Raw genomic sequence first — 19941 nt, 5'->3', positions numbered from 1 at the left:
ATGCGAGCATGATTGACGTCAGGACAGATAGGCACGACATAACTTATATATATAAACGAATAGAGTTTAAGCCTCTAACACTAGTCCACAAATGTATCAATGGCAGTGCGCCAGCATACTTGACAGAACTGCTAAAACTGTACTCACCAGCCAGGCCCCTGAGATCAGAAGCACAGGCTCTCCTCATTGAACCACGGTTCAACGCTGATAAGTTTGGAGGCCGAGCTTTCTCCAGGAGTGCCCCTAGGCTATGTAATAGCCTAAACGGTAACATTAGAAACAATACTTACAATGCATTCAGGGGACAGATAAAAACAGAATTCTATAGTCAATACTACAACTCGACGGGAGGGCGCACTTGAACAGGACTAATTCTGGAAAGTTGCGCCATATAAGTAACAATTTTATTACTATTATTATTTTTCATCAATATCATCTTCAAAGGCTTGATACAGGAGATTGTGTGGTTCTCTATCACCGCGCCAGCAAAGGCCATGCCAGTGAATAATCCCCCTGCCTTTGGCAAATTCTTGCCTGTACCAGTAGGCTTCCACTCCAAAGGCCGGCCTCATCACTTTTTCGAAGTAGCATTTAGTACGAAGATCAAAATAATGACCAACAATGTGAGAATGTTCCTGTAATGCGATGAAAAGTTTACTTTTGTTTTCTAAGTCAATGGCCTTTCCTGTTGTCTGATTGATATATAGTTCTAGAAGTCTCCTCAATGGTTTAAAATAATATTCTGCGCAACTCCCGGTAGATAAAAGTGAAGGGAGACCCTTTCCTTTCATGATTTGGTAGTGAATGAGAGACTGGGCCTCTTTTAATCTTTGCGACCAATACTGAGAGGTTCCTCTGAGGCTGGCACTGAAGTTGAGTATCTTGTTTGCAATAGATTTGTCACCATTTTGAATCTTTTCTTTCAGTTCTTCAACAGTGAGGTGTTGGTCACCTAACCTCTGAAGGAATATACGTAGAGTTTTCAAGGGCTCTCTTCCTCATTATCATGTTGTGGAGAATGAACTTAAAACACTGGTGGCGAGCAAATCGTCCATCCTGGTACCACATGAGATGATCTGCCCAGTCGACCAAAGAAGTGCAAGTTGTTTTGCGATTGGTAAAAAAGTCCCCTGTACCATGTGGAAATAAACATGGAAATGCAAAGGTAAAGAAATTCCTGGTGGTGAACTCTGACAGTGGTTTATCACCTCAGGTTGGCCATGGGATGGTGACAGTTCCCCTTTTGGTGGCTGTAACCTTTCCATGTTTTTCACCCAGCACATCCTTTACAACATTTTCGACGTTTTGCCTCAGATAAACCGCTGGATCTCGCAGGAGGATACCTGAAACAGTTTCCCCATCATTCGTCTCTCCAGGATCTGTTTGGTCTGGGGCAGGTCCTCTGTAATCTCTATGCACTGTTGTTGAATCGTACTCTACTGTTGGCAAGTTGTCTATCTCCCAGTCAATTGGCAACTGGCTAAGCCTTTCAGAGCATATGGTTATATCCCCATATGCAGGGTTGTTATTCTTTAACCAATTCAAAGCCTTTTCAACAACGTTTCTCCGGACATTGAATTCCTTGGTTGTTTCATTTTTGCCCTGCCTGCGAACTCTGATTATGTTAATTTCTGATGGAAGTCTAGGAAATAGTTTGGCCACCTCTCCAATGGCTTGTGGACAGGTGACACAGTGTCCATTTGCTGCAATTCCACCATGATTAAGCATGTGGCCATTAATTGATGATGAAATTCGAGAAATTAATTGCTGCTCTATGACAGTTAAATTCTGAAGGTCTGGTGGAACTACTCCTGGATCCATGTTGTTTTGTGAGGAGAATAGTGTTATGCTGTTTTTTTCTTTGTAGCATCGTTGGCAGACTGTGGGATCCTTTGAAATCTTCATTTCGAGTCTTCTTTCATTGCAAATTTGGCAGAATTTGAACTGGTAGGCCATCTGCTCTATCTCAAAATTGCGAATTGAATCTAACTTTGCTTGGTTAAAATGATTGGATGATGTGGGTTCAGGTTCAGGTTCTGTTATATTGTCTTCATTGCAGTGCTGAATTTGTTTTTTTTTTGTCTCTTTGAGTGCTTGTGATCTTTACTTTATTTCTTCTTGCTGGTCTTTCTTAATTGATTTGCCCTTGTTTTTGCCTTATCAGATTGTTTTCTCCTTTTTTGGTTTGGTCTGTCCCTTGTGATACTTTTATCAACTGGTGGCGGATCTTTCTTAAACTGGAGGTTAATTGTTTTATGTTGAACAGGTGGATTGGTGGTGTATCATTTACCAGTAACAAGAAATGCTGGTGTCTTAGTAAAAGAGTGACTGTTCTCAATGGATCATCAGTGGTGAACTCTTCAAGGTAGTATCGAATTGTGTTGTCACCGGAGAGTCCTTGTAACCAGACTCTTATGTCACACTTTAGAATGTTGGTTGCAGTATTAACTTCACAGACAGTAGCATATTCGCTACCAGCAATCATCACTTCTCGATAGCATTCAGGGGTAAGTTGGGGCAGCTCATGGCAAATTGATATAGCTTGTTCGAAATGATCCCAGTTTTGTTCAATGTGGCAACAAATGAGTTTGCGATACAGTCCATGATGGGAAGTGTCTCCATGGATTGCAAGGCTGAGACAATGAAAAAGGCAGTTCCCATCCCCAGGGACATTTTGCACATTGAAGACTTCCGTACCAGGGAGAGTTTATCAGAAGGTATTGATAATCGATTGTCCTTTGTTTGAGTCTTTGTCGCTGTCTGTTCCATATGACTTTGTCTTTTTCTTTGAGCATACTGCTGGTCCCAGTGATCCAAGTTGGAACATGTTTCATGTTCAGGCGTCTGAATTTGACAATTTGGCGATAATACAGGTGTTGGATGACAAGAATAGGAATGATCCATCATGTTAGGAGTATTTTTGTTCATTATCTTGTTGTTGAATGAAATCTCAATCTGTTTGAATGAAAATAATGGAGTTAAAAAACACTGTTAGTGTTAGGCTCTTACTAGGCTTATATAGTTTTGTTTTCATCTATTCAAAAGTTCATTCCAATCCAACCATAACTGCTACAGTATACAGAGAATGATGATTTTGTGCAGCATTGGACCCCTAAATATATAAAATGCATTATAAAGTTGGCCTGACCTCGGCCTACAGCTCATCCTGATTTAAATGGCATGAAACCCCTGGCATGCTGGGCCCTGTGCCCCTGGCGCAAATTTAAATTATGTGAGTAGCCCCCCCCCCCCCCCCGTATGGCCCTAAGAAAATTTCTAGTCAAGGCACATTGGAAATTTTTCTTTTTCCAGAGCAGTTGTGGTTGGAATACTAGTAGATTGGAATTAATTATTTCTTCAATGACATGAAAGTTGAAAACCCTCTGAGTACGAAAATGCAGAGGCAAGACACATCATGCATGTCATGACACCCTGGAGCTTTTTCTCATTTCTGAAACAGCTGCATGGTTGGAATGAATTTCCAAATCAGTCCGTCAAATCTCTATCCAAATGGAACTTTAAGACCACTCTATATTTGTGCAGTAGTGTTAAAACTGACTTTTTTGAAGTAAAGTACGTAAATCGAGAAGAAGAGGACGTTTTCTTTGTCTGCAATGAAATGTCACAACTGTCTCCGCCGACGTTGTCCTGTATGTCCTAGCAGACGATTGTTAAATACATGATGTCCCACACCCGCACTTCAGTGGCGCCGGTGTGAATAAATCTACCTGTGTGAATGGTCAATGGCTCATGACGTCATGAAATGATTGCGTCACGAGGAAGGAAACAATGGGAATCACGTCCGACGTGGTAACTGTGGGTGCGGTGCGTCGTGAATGCAGGATCGGCCAACGCGAGGCCCGTATGGAATGCGACAAACTGTACCGGAATCAGAATTGTCATGGGTCTGCACACATATTTTTCAGATTCGATGGACATGATGGATACATGAATTTTGTTTGGACTATACATACAGTGTATACGTAACCATTAGGCACCTATTCCATAGAGGTATACGGTATACTACACTATACGCGAACAATGGCTTCACAAAGGGTGCATGACCATGAAACTATTGTTCGCGTATAGTATAGTATAGGGTATAGCTCTATGGAATAGGTGCCTTAGGCACCTTCCCCATAGAGGTATACGGTATACTACACTATACGCGAACAATGGCTTCACAAAGGGTGCATGACCATGAAACTATTGTTCGCGTATAGTATAGTATAGGGTATAGCTCTATGGAATAGGCACCTATTCCATAGAGCTATACCCTATACTATACTATACGCGAACAATAGTTTCATGGTCATGCACCCTTTGTGAAGCCATTGTTCGCGTATAGTGTAGTATACCGTATACCTCTATGGAATAGGTGCCTAGGCCCTCTCACCGTGAGTGCATACCTATCCTTACAACTGGAAATATGTCAAGTGAGTAGGAGTAACAGATTGAAGTTGAAGTCGAGTGTCAATGGAATTTTGCAGATGTTGCAGTGACGAAGCAGAATTTCCAAGCATTCACGAGAGCTTTGTGCTAAACAACCCGACGCACATCCAGAATAAGCCCTGCTAGGCCTGGCTACAAACACTAAACCTTGCCCGAACCAACACCCATTTCAGTCGTTGGACTCCAAGCGTAGTGCGGTGGCATCGTTTCAAAAGGTAAGTGTATTCTGCCGAAAATTCCCTCATTGACATCAGCAGATGGTAACAACGTAGGAGGGTGGTTCTCCCTGACCAATGTGTCATCATCAAGCTACTTTTCCATACTGGCCCTTTTATATTCCTCATTCGACATGTTATTTTGTACGTCAAAAAGAGGTGTTTTTATTCTTCATATTATTTTATCCACGCTCTACGCTTTATACCACGCTCTACGATGCATGAAAAGCCAATCACCAGGGCAAGGAGAGAAGGCATGACTGCTTTGGAGAATGGTTGAGGTATGATGGCTGGTTTGACAAAACCTTAGAGAGCAGTTAGAAACACGAGCCATCATTTGGGAGGACTATAGAACTGCATGTTCGCGCATTCGAAGTCCTCAGCTTTGCGGAATTCTTCATGTGACTTTACATTAGTTGATCCCGCGTAAACACACCACTGACTGCTAAGGATCCCCTGTTTATTGTGGCGATGAAAGCAAACTGGTTTAGTATACGTGTGAATTTCTACGTATTGAGATTTCGCATTTGTTTTAGGGCAGTACAGTGTGGCGTAAATTGAAAAAGCATTGCATGCGTTGTCGTATTCTGTCCGTTCAGTTTGTTAAAGGGGGCGCAAAATGACGAAGCCCAGGGTCATTTGCAATCACGATTGCAGCAACGCACGCAATTCATACGGCTTTGTTATTTTACGCCCCACTGCTCGCCCAAACACCCAGACAAACGAGTTTGTTCTGCGATTCAAGCAAATTCGCGTTTGGCGACAAAATACCTTAAACTCCTACAACCTTATATATAAGTTTACCACTGAAGGCGATTGCGAGAACGCACATGCCCGCCTTTGCTCTTTTATGCTTCACTGCACCCAAACCGAACCATCAAAAGCTTATGCTTTGCAACATTGGAAGTGGCTGAATGCGATTCCGACATCGCAAGTGGCAATGCATCATATACAGTGCAGAAATAGTTATTGCATTGGAATTTTTTGCAACATCGCGTAAGTTGGCAATCTTTCAGTTAAAGCCTACCTTATCCCTCGACATAGACAGGTACATGAAGATAAGAACTCTAGCCCAACTGACAACAGTGTCAACATTCGTACTATTTTATGTGTGTTCTCATTGAGGGTGTGTTTTTCAGTCGAGGGGGGGTGAGCTCTCATTTTTACGTGCCTGTCGTGTATACTGTTCCATTGCGTCGAGACTGGTGCATTACCTCGACAGTTAGAGCAGCGAGATACCTTGTTGTAGTTATCCTAAAAAAAACAGAGTCAGCCGTATCCTCCTCCCCTCGCACACGTTCGGTCGTTAGTAATCTCAGTTTCCTCTTTTTGCTACATTCCAGGAAGTTACGTCTCTCTAGCAATATGTCTCACTGAAAAGATGAAGACCATTTGTGTCCTGTTCGTTCTGGTGGTGATCTTCTCCTTGGTCCTTGGTAGGTTTACATAACACGCCCCGCAAACGAGCAGATTATGCGCTGTTTCTGATTATAATCGCTGCTATGTGCGACAAAGAGATCTCACGCCTGCCTTTAAAACGGGTACTGAATCGCTGGGTTTGAGATAATGTTCATGACATTAATTTTATGAACGAGTAACCTTTGCGATCTCAGAGCCCAATATCCTACTTGCCTTATACATGTACTTGGGAAATCAGGAGTTTCTCGAATAATGCCCCGTAGCCTGCTCAGGGAGAATTCTTCCTCTAATATCATTACAGGCTCGTCGAAAGGTGGACCGACATTGCGCGCCGACTTTATTTACCGGGAGGCGAGAGCCTTTTTTCGACGGGGTATAGGTTTTATTAATTACTTGGCATGCGATTGTAACAACGCATGCGACAGTGCATTTTTTATTTCACACGGCTTTTTCAGCGGACACTGTACTCAAGCAATGCAAACATCGCGTGCTTAGTGAAATTCATGGGACAAGTCTTCATGCATTTGGTGACGCGATTCAGTTCCCATGGATTTCACAAATTATTCGATTTTGTACATTGCCTCGGTGCAGTGTGGCGTAAGTTGACAAAGCAGTGTATACCCGGTGGCAATCTCATTCACTTTACCCCAAACTTACTACCCTTACCAAACACCTGAATTAATATGCCCCGTCTATCCGTTACTTGCAGGAGATAACGTCGAGGAAGGATTCAATGAAGAAACGGATCTGGAAAAACGGTAGGTGACACAGCCTTTGGGTTCCTCTCTCTCGCTTGTTCTATTGGTGGCGTCACAGTAAAAATGGCTTTTGGTCACACACAAAGAGGTTTCAAACAGCATCCTCCCGTAATCAGTCCGCCAAGGATCCTCCTACCTTGAACCAGAATTAGCCATTTGCCCCCCCCCCCCCCCGCTGCCGATCAAACTACGCTAGTCATGACAGTTACAGCTTGATCAACGGATCCATCATATGTAAACCTATTTATGGATCTCTCCTTCTCTCCTCCACGCTAATAGAGAGAAATTTCGCTCTCCCGTAACGCCGAGAAATCCACCGAGAAAGAACCCATTCCTGCGTTTGACGTCCCAAGTTTTCGTGAAAGATTTCCCGATCTCGTGCCGGTCTACGTGAACCAAGTGCTTTATCATATACCCTTATGCACTTGTATCTGGGCGCTAGTTTGGGATCGGGAACTCGGGAAATGCCGGACTGATCGGTTTTTGGAACGGGATTGCGAAGCCTCACATTGCCCTTTTATCCCGCTTTCTTTCAGGTCGGACTGCTTTCCTGTCGGTCACTTTTGTACCAAGAACTGGACTTGCTGTAACACTTCAGGTGGCATTCCCCACTGCGGCTGGGACTTTAAATGTTACTAATAATCAGACGACATACCAGTACCAAGGATGAAATGACTTGGATAGAACATTACAGCATCCTTCTGTACCACATTCGTGCTTTTGTGTAATTGCTTCGACCAAGAATCAATAAAGATTATTCTTTTTTCCTTCTTGCTCTACCAAATAAAGAATTAGTTGCAACCAATAAGACTTGTTCCCATCTTTATCTAAGGACAAGAGATCATTGTCCTATGATTCAGTGTTTTTTTTCGCGCCTATATGTTCCACATATATATCGAGAGTCCGAGTATCATACTGTAATATACTATACTATTTTGTCTGCTTTGGAGAATGGTGGAATATTGAATACTACTGTACCAGGATGAGATACTATGCGCTCTTGGTTTCTTTTACAAGTAAATGTCCACATCCTTTTGGGCATCCTGAACCTCAAGCCAACACTCGGCACCAACGATCGAGGGGATGAGGATACGACTGACTCTGGTTTTTCGAGGACCTTTGGGGCCGCTGGGCGAAAACTACTGGCGCAATTTCTTCTAAGTTTGACCTCAGACCAAAAGTACTTTTGCCTTTAAGGAACCAGTAATTGGTCTCTAAAGAACCATATTTTGCTTAATCATTCACTCTACATCCGTGCAGTGGCCAATCAGCGCCACCCGTGGGGTCTAACGGTATTAGGCTAGTTCGTTTGCATACCTTTAACGCGTTCAATTTCTAGCGCCGCGCTTCGGTAAGCACCGGATCTCGGGCCTTGAAGCGCATGCCCAGTATGAATCGAGCCCGAACGCTTTGGCACCAGGCCCGAGTAACATTATGGTAATGTAGCGTAAAAAGAAATGACCAGACACACTACCGGGTGTGCGTTGCGTTAACTACAAAAACTACTTACTAATCTTATTGACCAATTTTTTTCACATCTAAATATCAATTTCTTTCAACAGCTATTATATTTTTGCCAGAAAAGTGCAGTCTGATGCAATAAACACATTTCTTTTATTTTGCAAAGCCGGTGTAATGTTTTTGAGTGTTTCTATTTTTGAGTGTTTCCCCTCATTGTTTGGGAACGCTAAAAGATAGATTGACAAGTTTTTCTGTGTTTCCCCCTATTGAAAAGTCATGGTCTCTCTAGCTGCCTATTGTTTGGAAACACTGACACATGGGAAACAACCACAGATGTTACACTGGCATTTACAGGCTCGTTTGGCATACTTTCTCGAAGGTCACGTGCGGCGGCCATTTTATGTCGAAGTAACCCGCTCGCAGGGTCGCTCACTTCGGCCTGGCGCCAGTACCAAAACGAACGAGTGATAAACCCTTCATCCTTATTCTGGCCTTTCTATTTCATAGGATTTGAATGGGAATACGAATAAAAATCTTCAAACGCTTGTTAGTTTTGTTCAAAATCATTATCTACCTTATAAAAAAGTGTTATTGTCAACTTGATTGTTTTAAAATTGTTCACTTAGCCAAACAGTTGTGATCCATGGTTTTTATATGAATAACAAACATCTAGTTGACATTTAAATTTAGACAGATATTTGGATAATCAGAGTTTTTTTTTTGTTGTACTACAACGTTTAGGCCAACTATAGACTAATTAGGGGAAGATTTTCTCCTATAGACTCCCTTGGAACTCCATCGCATCATCCTAATTTGGTCTCCTTATGGTGTGGAACGAGGTCGGTCCACTGCGTCCGGTGTGTAAACGCAGCAGGTTCACATAAAAACTCCGTTCAGGCTACTCTTTCCTTTAAATCTTGCCTGATTATAACTTTTATCAAACGTCGATAAAAGATCGCAAGGTTTTCATCGGGAAACAAAAAGGCGTGAAGTACAAGGCTTCAAATAGATAGCGCTGACATCAGAATTACTTGAAGGCGATATGCTGTTACATGACTTAAAGGCGATATGCCGAAACAATCTGATTATAGGGCCCTCCAGCATATACCCGAGGTCACAGACTGAAATTAACGACGGTGAGGGCAAAGCAGATGTGTATTAGTGGATTTCTATTTAACTGGACCACAAGTAATACGAACGGTGTTCCCCTTTAAGGAAGCAGAAAGGGGACGAGTTTACGGATAACAAAAACTGAAACATGGACAAGTCACTAGTCAGTTATGAACTCTCCGTTTGTACACAGGTCACGTCGCACCAACAACTTGTAAACCAAATCATCCGCGCATGTTGACAGTGATTTATAATAGCAGCGGCTAAAAACTCAAAAGGGTTACACACGAATATAATTATGATGATTTTGCAGGTTGTCCGTGACGAATTACTGACATAACAGCAGATTTTCGATCAAGTTTCTTTCAATTATCGGTTGTCTTTCTTTCGCATTTTCTTGAGTGAGCCTTTGCGTTTATACTCCGAGGGCAGTGGACCAGCCTCAATCCTCACCATCAGAATACCAAATTAGGATTACGCAATGGATTGCCAAGTTATTCTAAGAGAAAATCTTCCCCTAATAAGTCTACAGTTGGCCTAAACGTTGTAATACAACAAAAGAAATACTCTGATTATCTACCGGTAAATATCTGTCTAAATTTGAATGTCAACTAGAGGTATGTTATTCATATAAAAACCATGGATCACAACTGTTTGGCCAAGTTTGGACAATTTTCAAATAATCAAGTTGACAAAAACATTTCTCTATACTGTAGATAATGATTTTGAACAAAACTAATATCAAAAGTCAAGGACTTAGTGCGCCCCCCTTTAGGTCGGGAGCACCCCTGAACCCCCCTACGATAGCGTAACGTTTTTACCGAGTACAGTGGAGGGGAACCCCCCCCCCCCAACCCCCCCATGTTGGGTACATCCATAGTTCCATCTGACACATTTTTGTTTTCGTAATACATTGTCCTTAGTGAGTGTAAGCCGCTATTATATATAATTCGGGGGACACCCGCCGCACCCCCCATTTTTGCCTTGCGGCCAGTCAGATTGTTCAACATTCCTTTCCTCAAGTTTTTAAAAGTACACTAGTAAAGTTACCCGTGGTATGGCTTAAGCCACAACCACATTAGCAATTTTTCTTCAGCAAGATATGATGACACCAGATGTCTACTTGGAGAACTAAACTTGCTGTGTCGTCCAGACTAAACATGAATTCTCCACAACACTTCCTAAAGATTCAGTGGGAAAGAGAGTCCAGATCAAAATTACTCGTTTACTGGCCTCTCTTTAGCAAGGAGGGTGCTAAAGGTTGGGTTACAGCATATTTCACAATTCGAGTGCCTGTTTTATACACCACACCTAAAATGCAAACGCCATAAAAATTTCCAACTTGTACAAAAATACGCCCCAAATTAATTTACAATATAGACCTAGGTTAAGTTTTTACATTACAACCCATCCAGAATGTAGAAATGCTTGTTTTCCCCTCAATGCTGTTGAAAACACTGGTTAGAAAGTGGTGCTGCACCATCCACATTACAAATAGTGACCACCTGGAGTGACAACATGTTGCTTGAAAATAGAACAGGCAGCTCAGACAACAATACTGGTGGAAATTATCAAATTACTTGAATAAGAAAAGTTGTTGAGTTGACCACACTATTCACAGGTGTGTTCTGAGGTCTGGATGGAATTAAAATTCCATTAAAAATTGCTAATCTGGTTGTGGCTTTATAGGTCCACTCCTACAAATGACCGGCAGTATGGGCGGTTATTTCCGCATTAAATGATGTCCTAAAACGCGTCTTTATAACTGGCGACTCGTGTGTGTGTGTAGAGCAACCCGTGCGTACAGAGCAAAACGCGCGTATCTAACTCGCGACCCCTACAAAGAACATAACGCGAATGTATAACTACTGTCGCATAAACGTGCCGTCGGATAACTAGTGTCAGATAACTAGTGTCGGATAAGTGCTGTCGGATAACTGCTGTCGCATATAAGGTTCCTCAGCCTCCCGCATCGCGGCGCTCTTGTGTCTTGATGATTATTGTTTTTGCTCTAAGCGACATACGATTTACCAATTGGTAACTGTAATGTAGTAGGCAATATTATCAACCCGATTATCAAGAGGGACCTGGTCCTGGGTAGGCCTGCCCAACAAATTCACAACGTCTTGCAGCATGCGTGCTGCCCGCTGGAGCACATGTGGATCTTGATTAGTAGCCATTTTTTGGCAGGCAGTTCAGCATGCACACACAGGGATGCGTTTGAACAGTTCAAGAATAGGAAAACCGGGAAAAATCATCACTAAAGTGCCTTCGGTACTCCCACTCCCAGAGATTAATTTTTTTTCTCTTTTCCGGTGTTTTAACTGCTGAAACGCGTCGTGCCGGCCGGCGCAGTGTACAGTGTGTCAGCATGCACAGGCCGGCACAGTGTGCAGTGTCAGCAGGCACAGGCCGGCGCAGTGTGCTGTGTAAGCATGCAGCCAGAGGCCGGCACATTCATTGACAGTGTGCAGTGCGAGTGACGAACAACAGGCCAGCGCTTCTGTCTATTTAATTCCTCTAAGTTCTGTGTCAGTCTGCTGAACATGTTTCTGCACGCAGCATTCTGCACGCAGCATGCACAGGCCGGCGCAATGTGCAGTTGTCAGCATGCACAGGCCGGCACAGTGACGTAGGCCTACGAACGACAGGCATGACAGCCAGGCCAGCGCTTCTGACATTCTGTCATTCTGTGTCAGTCTGTCTGCCGAGCATGTTTCTGCCCGTTTAATTTAAACAACCAGTACCAGGTCATGGTGCATAATATAGTAATCTCCAATATCTTAACATTTTGTAATCATAACTGTAACAGAAAGGACGGATAATTACCAAAAACAGGTGCAAAACTCGCCGGACAACATTGACACTTTGCAAATTGACTGTTCTTCACTGGTCTGTCACTTTGTTCGCTACTGATGACGTCATCAACACGGAACGGTCAACTTCGGCAATGTCCGGCAATTTCCGTGAGTTTTAGATCAGACAAAATTCCTGAATAAAATCGCTAAAAAGTCCACATTCCCGGCAAATGTTTAGACTGAGAATCGATCATTTTGTGAACGGAAAGGTAGTGAAAGGTTAGGTGAAGTTTCAAAGAGACAGTGCGCACGGTTGCCGTGATTTCCTTGGAAGTCTATAGATTTAGTAGTGTAGATGTAGTTCTTATTTGTTTGTTCCAATCATGGCAAATTGGTTCAATGATGCTCAAGAGAGACAGGATAGTATTACTACTCCCTTCACAGACCGTAGTTTGTCGTTGTACGCTAGGGTACAGAAATTCGTTCAATCATGGAACTCTCACCAATTTGCTCGCGCAATCGGTGTTTGGATTATGATTATGATTTTGCTTATGAAACGCTGCTAAATACAAATGATTTTTCTAGTTATGTTGGCATTTTATATCGGTGGGGGTTCAACATTTTTAATTAATTTAATAAAAGAATAATTAGAGCCTACAGCCAACCAACGACAATCAAATATGCGACTCCGAGGAGCTACCTGGTGACAAGTGTGCGAGGTGGTTGGTGACGAGATTTAGTAACTACCCCGCGAAATCGGCGCAATTTTGAAATCAGAAGTGCTACAAAAAAATATTTCTTGGTATATGGATTGGATTGACCAAATAAGGAAAATATTTCCCCACGTGCATATCGTGCACGTGCATATCTATGGTGGTGCAAAACCTGTTGCCTAAACTTTTGTCATGATTAAGATCAGTCCTTAAAACTCAAATCTCCTGCACAGGATATGACTTAAAGTCTCCACTACTGTAACAAGAGGCCCAAGGGCCTGGCGCTCAGCTGAGTAAGCATATACAATTCATAGTTTAGCAGTTTTACTGATACTTTTAGATAGATTTGGCAAGGACTATATATAGTTACAATAACCATGGATGCTTCAATTTTTCAACTGTGAAAGATGTAAGTGACATCACATGAAGTAATGCAGTGCGAGTGCGACATTTCCAATAGAGCCAGGATCTATGTCACAGTGACACACAAACAGGATTGGTTTTCCTTCTGGTATCAAAATTGATGCCCTCATACTAGTATGTCCTGAAAAGGTATTTGGACACTTACATGATCATTGTACCGTTGAGCTTGGGTCTGGTGCAATACCAACTTGAAATGGGGGGGGAGGGGGGGTTAGTGGATTTAGCAAAGTGTTTGGGATGTGTATGTGAAGAAGTAAGATAAAGAGGTGCTTAAGAAAATTAACTTTATTGTTAAAAGATTGACCTGAACTGCAGGTGATTGGAATTTAACAAAGGCTGATTGCAATCATGGAGTAAATTATATAAGAATCACTGATTTGGCAAAGATTATTACATTTACAAGACGTCAAGATGGAAAGTGATTGTACAGTGTTTGCCAAATCCGGACCTACTTTCCGTCAATGCTGAATACGTCGATGAGAGCTCTCGAACTATCATTCCATGCAAAAAATGGCAATGACAACACCACTAATAACTTCAAATTAGTTTCCGGTTATGATAACACAACACGCATCTTCATGATCATGATCTTTCTCAAACTAACTGAATAACCTAATCGCCTTGGACGCACAACCACATATCAATCCGCCCCGACGATCGACACATCCATCCGATTCGATAACACTCGATACAGTTTGATAAATAAACAAAGTTTTCGTGCTTTTAGCTGTCAACATCAATGTCTATAATATACTCCTGTAGAATAGTAGAACTAATAGAACTAATTTCCGAAGTTTCCAATAGTTTGAACACAACTCAGAACATCACCCATCAGCCAAGGAGGATACCGCGGTGACGTCACATCACGTGATCACGACCCATATTACTGATCGTTATGGCCAATCAGATTCAGTCTACTGACAGCACCAGCACTAAACACATCTCCACGTCTCACTGTCTGGTCTGCTCCTGTACACAAATACACCAATAGACATGAAATATTGCAATACCTTGTATGGATTCTTCCTGTGTAAAATAAAATTTACAGAGCAGATTAACTTCCACGAATAAAAAAGACGTTTGGCGTGGCCAAAGTGTGGAAATAATGTCTCCGCTAAAATACACTACGAAATACACTAGGCAATGCACTACGCGATACACGGTAGAGATGCAGTTGAGTTTGTTATTGTTTTGACTTAGAAGCCCGCCCATATCATAATATATTCATGTATTCATGAAGTATGAACTCATTTCTGTCCCATACAACTCTAATAACAGTCAATTTCTCCTTAAATCATCACCGAAACCGCGATATCCGCAGGAAGATTTCGTTCTAGTGTCCGAAAATGCATGATTTTACAGGGGCGCTAACTCGACAAATAGAGGGGATCTATGGGGATCTATGCGAGTTTTAGGTCCTACAGGTCTCGAACTTGTAAAATCTGTAAACATGCCTCCAAATCCCATTATGATAATGAAGAGATTGCCCCATGTCTGGGAGACTGTTTTGAAACCATCGCTAATTTTGCCCATCAGCTGGACTCAGATCTGCATAAATTACGATAAATAATGAGGTCGTCGCTTCAATTTCGCAAAGGAAGTTGACTCCATTCGAAGGTTGTTTTGACCAAATTCCGTTGAACTCATCGTTATGAGGGCATTTGAACACATTCTCGTTGATCTTTTCTATAAACGTGTGAAGATTCGTACCAAAATACATTTCCGTAAAGGCTTAAATAAGAAAATTTGTCACTTACAAAATCATCGCTCCGGTAGAAATAAAAAGGTCACCGCCATTTTCTTGATGATAGTACTCCAGGTAACCTCGACCGCGCAGTGGAGGGTCGAGCCGCCTCGTCAATTTACCCCAGACGAGCCGTTCATACAGTGAATGCACTGGCAATACCAGCAGTCCGGTATTCCCTGGTTCGAGGTTTTCATGTCAGTTCGCGGCGGGAAATTTAAAGCGGGGTCATCTGGGGTCAAACAACAGTTTTGCTCACTACCGCCAACTGGTGATATAAATCCACACTAATCTATTTTATATCAAAACTTCTGTATCATGAAGACCTTTTCAACTTTATTTCAAGCTTTTATCTGCTCGAATAGAGCGTCAAAAAATTGTTTTTTCATTTACGCCTTTTGCCCCCTGGGGAGCTGAATTTGAGTCGAATCGCCCAAATTTTTTTCTGTAAGCAACATTTTCTGCGGTGTTTATATACAAAACCATATTTGAAGTGCCTTGGCTGTACGGTTACAAAATGCCCAACATGGCTAGATGGCTGGCAGGATGGAAGGACAAACACCAATCAATTAGCTATTTGACTAGCTCCGCTGACTTTGTCAGCTGAGCTAAAAACACTTATAACATGAACTTTTAACACTAAAATCAAAGAACATTAACTGAACAGCGCTTCAATCCACTATTATGACATGATAAAACACAAAATATCTCATCACTGAGTGTAAACACCACCAATCTTTCTATTCACCAAATAAAGGGAACAAGGTGATCAATCTTGTCCCAAAGTCCACAGACTATAATGGTTCCTAGTTTCTGCTTGCAAGAGTCAGTTCTTTTAAAGGTGCATGTAGGCTTCACCTGTGAACTTCAGATTAGCATATACCTGCACAATACACACTCTATACTTGTATGACAAACACTATACTGGAAATCATTTTATCTTCTAGACTTCAGAATTATTCCCAATTTCACCAATTTCAGCAACCGTACAGTATTCACGCAAGATTGTCCCAGGAATAAATCATTCCCAAATAAAGACATGCTGACAAAATGAACATAATCTGAAGTCCTTCAAAACAAAACTCAAACCAGCATCTAAAATGTCATCTAAACGTCACCAGAAACACTTTAGAAATCAACCACAATGGGGAGAGGTTACCAGTACTTCACCCATATGCATATTTCACTATTTTTCTCGATGCACGCCCAAAGTTTCGAACATTACCTCTTGTGGTGCGGTTTTATCGTCGCAAAGTTTCATTAAATATTGTCACAAACATTCACCACGTATCCTGACTAGATTTCGTGTATGAATCAGCCTCGAACTGGATACACCCATTGTCCTAGGGACGGATTCCATAACGGCTCTGGTGGTCTGAACATTTGCCACCACAGGACAGGTTGTTGTACTGGAACTCCTTGAAGATTCATGAGAACTGTTTTCTGATGTGAAACTCCATGCCCAGTGACTGAACCTGCCACACTAACTGGTACCGTAGAGACAGACGGTTTTCTTAGTTCATCATACGTTAGTCTCTGCGGTTTTCTCACATTCCTATTTCTGGTAGCTCTAGGCTGAAATTCTTGAGCCTCCGGGCTTAGGCTCCCCAGACTTGACTCAGTGCTAGATCGATTCTGTTCAACTCCAGGACTAGACTCAATACTGGATCGATTCTGTTCAAACACTCCAGGACTGGAACCAGCGCTAGACGGCTGTCTACTACTGTTAGGAAATGACCGATTTTCCTCAGAAAATGACCGATTGATATCCTCAGTAACAAGCTGATTTTCCTGTTAATGTTCAAATGTACCGTTCTGCGAACCATTTTCAGAGTCAATTTCAATTTCTCTAGTGACAGACACCTTATCTCTACCCCTCCCTGCTTTCAAAAGGTAGGGTGCAGCCAAATCACATAGTTCATCAAATTCATCATCACTGTCTGATTCAGGATCGGCACAAGTTGACTTTGGAGGATCAGATTTCGACACAGTTTTCGATTGTTTAGTTTTACACAGTTTGCTAGTGTCCGCGAGATCTCTGTGTCCAGGTTTAGCTCTGGACAAGGCATGAGCATATTCCTGTGAAGTACACGTTCCTTGCCTGAAACATTCTCCGGCTTCACACCGTAGACTGGACTGTTGTCTGGATCGCCTTTCCTGGATGTGACAATGTGAATCTTATCCTCCCAGTAAGATCGTAGTTTACCGGGTCCACCCCTCTGGCTGAGATTCCTGACCAGCACTCTGTCAGAAATTCCGAGAGGTTTACCATGTACGCGCTTATCATAGCGAGCTTTGCTCTTTTTTCCTGCAGTCTCTGATTTGTCCTTGGCTGTGTCATGTGCATCCTGCATAGCTTTTGCCAGTTTTCGACATATTTCTGATACGATGCTTTGCTGGAGTCTTCAACATGTGGATCTTGATTAGTGGTCATTTTTTTCTTCTGTCTCAAACTCGGGATTACGTCGCTTAGAGCAGAAGTAATAATAACTAGCGCCGCGATGCGGGAGGCTGAGGAACCTTATATGCGACAGCAGTTATCCGACAGCACTTATCCGACACTAGTTATCCGACACTAGTTATCCGACGGCACGTTTATGCGACAGTAGTTATACATTCGCGTTATGTTCTTTGTAGGGGTCGCGAGTTAGATACGCGCGTTTTGCTCTGTACGCACGGGTTGCTCTACACACACACACGAGTCGCCAGTTATAAAGACGCGTTTTAGGACATCATTTAATGAGGAAATAACCGCCCATACGGCAGGAGGCGCAGTCCATACTTACGTAAGGGAAGGGGGCAGGGGGTGTACCCCAATGCGTGTAGGCTATAGCATGCATTCAGGGGGGCCAAAAATCAGCTTTGCTTTTCATGCGTAATTTTAAATGGATGGACCCTTACTTAGGCTAAATGGATGGCCCCTCCTGACTGCTGATGTCCACTGCAGGGAGTACAACAAATGACTGCATGGCAGGCAGTTCAGTTATGTACGCAGCATGCACACACATGGATGCGTTTGAACAGTTCAAGAATAGGAAAACCGGGAAAAATCATCACTAAAGTGCCTTCGGTACTCTCACTCGCAGAGATTAATTTTTTTTCTCTTTTCCGGTGTTTTAACTGCTGAAACGCGTCGTGCCGGCCGGCGCAGTGTACAGTGTGTCAGCATGCACAGGCCGGCACAATGTGCAGTGTCAGCAGGCACAGGCCGGCGCAGTGTGCTGTGTAAGCATGCAGCCAGAGGCCGGCACAGTCATTGACAGTGTGCAGTGCGAGTGACGAACAACAGGCCAGCGCTTCTGTCTATTTAATTCCTCTAAGTTCTGTGTCAGTCTGCTGAACATGTTTCTGCACGCAGCATTCTGCACGCAGCATGCACAGGCCGGCGCAATGTGCAGTTGTCAGCATGCACAGGCCGGCACAGTGACGTAGGCCTTCGAACGACAGGCATGACAGGCCAGCGCTTCTGACATTCTGTCATTCTGTGTCAGTCTGTCTGCCGAGCATGTTTCTGCCCGTGTAATTTAAACAACCAGTACCAGGTCATGGTGCATAATATAGTAATCTCCAATATCTTAACATTTTGTAATCATAACTGTAACAGAAAGGACGGATAATTACCAAAAACAGGTGCAAAACTCGCCGGACAACATTGACACTTTGCAAATTGACTGTTCTTCACTGGTCTGTCACTTTGTTCGCTGATGACGTCATCAACACATTTTGGTTCACGAAGTCTCCAACAGATGGCAGGGCGAAAGTTGCAAATTGACTGTTCTTCACTGGTCTGTCACTTTGTTCGCTACTGATGACGTCATCAACACGGAACGGTCAACTTCGGCAATGTCCGGCAATTTCCGTGAGTTTTAGATCAGACAAAATTCCTGAATAAAATCGCTAAAAAGTCCACATTCCCGGCAAATGTTTAGACTGAGAATCGATCATTTTGTAAACGGAAAGGTAGTGAAAGGTTAGGTGAAGTTTCAAAGAGACAGTGCGCACGGTTGCCGTGATTTCCTTGGAAGTCTATAGATTTAGTAGTGTAGATGTAGTTCTTATTTGTTTGTTCCAATCATGGCAAATTGGTTCAATGATGCTCAAGAGAGACAGGATAGTATTACTACTCCCTTCACAGACCGTAGTTTGTCGCTTTACGCTAGGGTACAGAAATTCGTTCAATCATGGAACTCTCACCAATTTGCTCGCGCAATCGGTGTTTGGATTATGATTATGACTTTGCTTATGAAACGCTGCTAAATACAAATGATTTTTCTAGTTATGTTGGCATTTTATATCGGTGGGGGTTAAAAAATTTTAATTAATTTAATAAAAGAATAATTAGAGCCTACAGCCAACCAACGACAATCAAATATGCGACTCCGAGGAGCTACCTGGTGACAAGTGTGCGAGGTGGTTGGTGACGAGGTTTAGTAACTACCCCGCGAAATCGGCGCAATTTTGAAATCAGAAGTGCTACAAAAAAAATATTTCTTGGTATATGGATTGGATTGACCAAATAAGGAAAATATTTCCCCACGTGCATATCGTGCACGTGCATATCTATGGTGGTGCAAAACCTGTTGCCTAAACTTTTGTCATGATTAAGATCAGTCCTTAAAACTCAAATCTCCTGCACAGGATATGACTTAAAGTCTCCACTACTGTAAAAACACTTATGACATGAACTTTTAACACAAAAATCAAAGAACATTAACTGAACAGCGCTTCAATCCACTATAATGACATGATAAAACACAAAATATCTCATCACTGAGTGTAAACACCACCAAGCTTTCTATTCACCAAATAAAGGGAACAAGGTGATCAATCTTGTCCCAAAGTCCACAG

At 42.5% G+C, this 19941-nt stretch overlaps 1 long non-coding RNA gene across 1 annotated transcript; it reads left to right on the top strand.

Annotated features, from left to right (window-relative positions):
* The first annotated feature begins 1150 nt into the window (after positions 1-1150).
* Positions 1151-7585, top strand: LOC135498254 (uncharacterized). Its single transcript, XR_010449035.1, has 5 exons — positions 1151-1165; positions 4491-4667; positions 6011-6103; positions 6796-6844; positions 7381-7585. It is a non-coding gene; the product is annotated as an uncharacterized LOC135498254 (long non-coding RNA).
* The last annotated feature ends 12356 nt before the right edge of the window (positions 7586-19941 follow it).

The sequence above is a fragment of the Lineus longissimus genome, chromosome 13 (assembly GCF_910592395.1).
Source record: "Lineus longissimus chromosome 13, tnLinLong1.2, whole genome shotgun sequence".
NCBI lineage: Eukaryota > Metazoa > Nemertea > Pilidiophora > Heteronemertea > Lineidae > Lineus > Lineus longissimus.
This window is presented reverse-complemented; position numbering and strand designations above follow the sequence as displayed.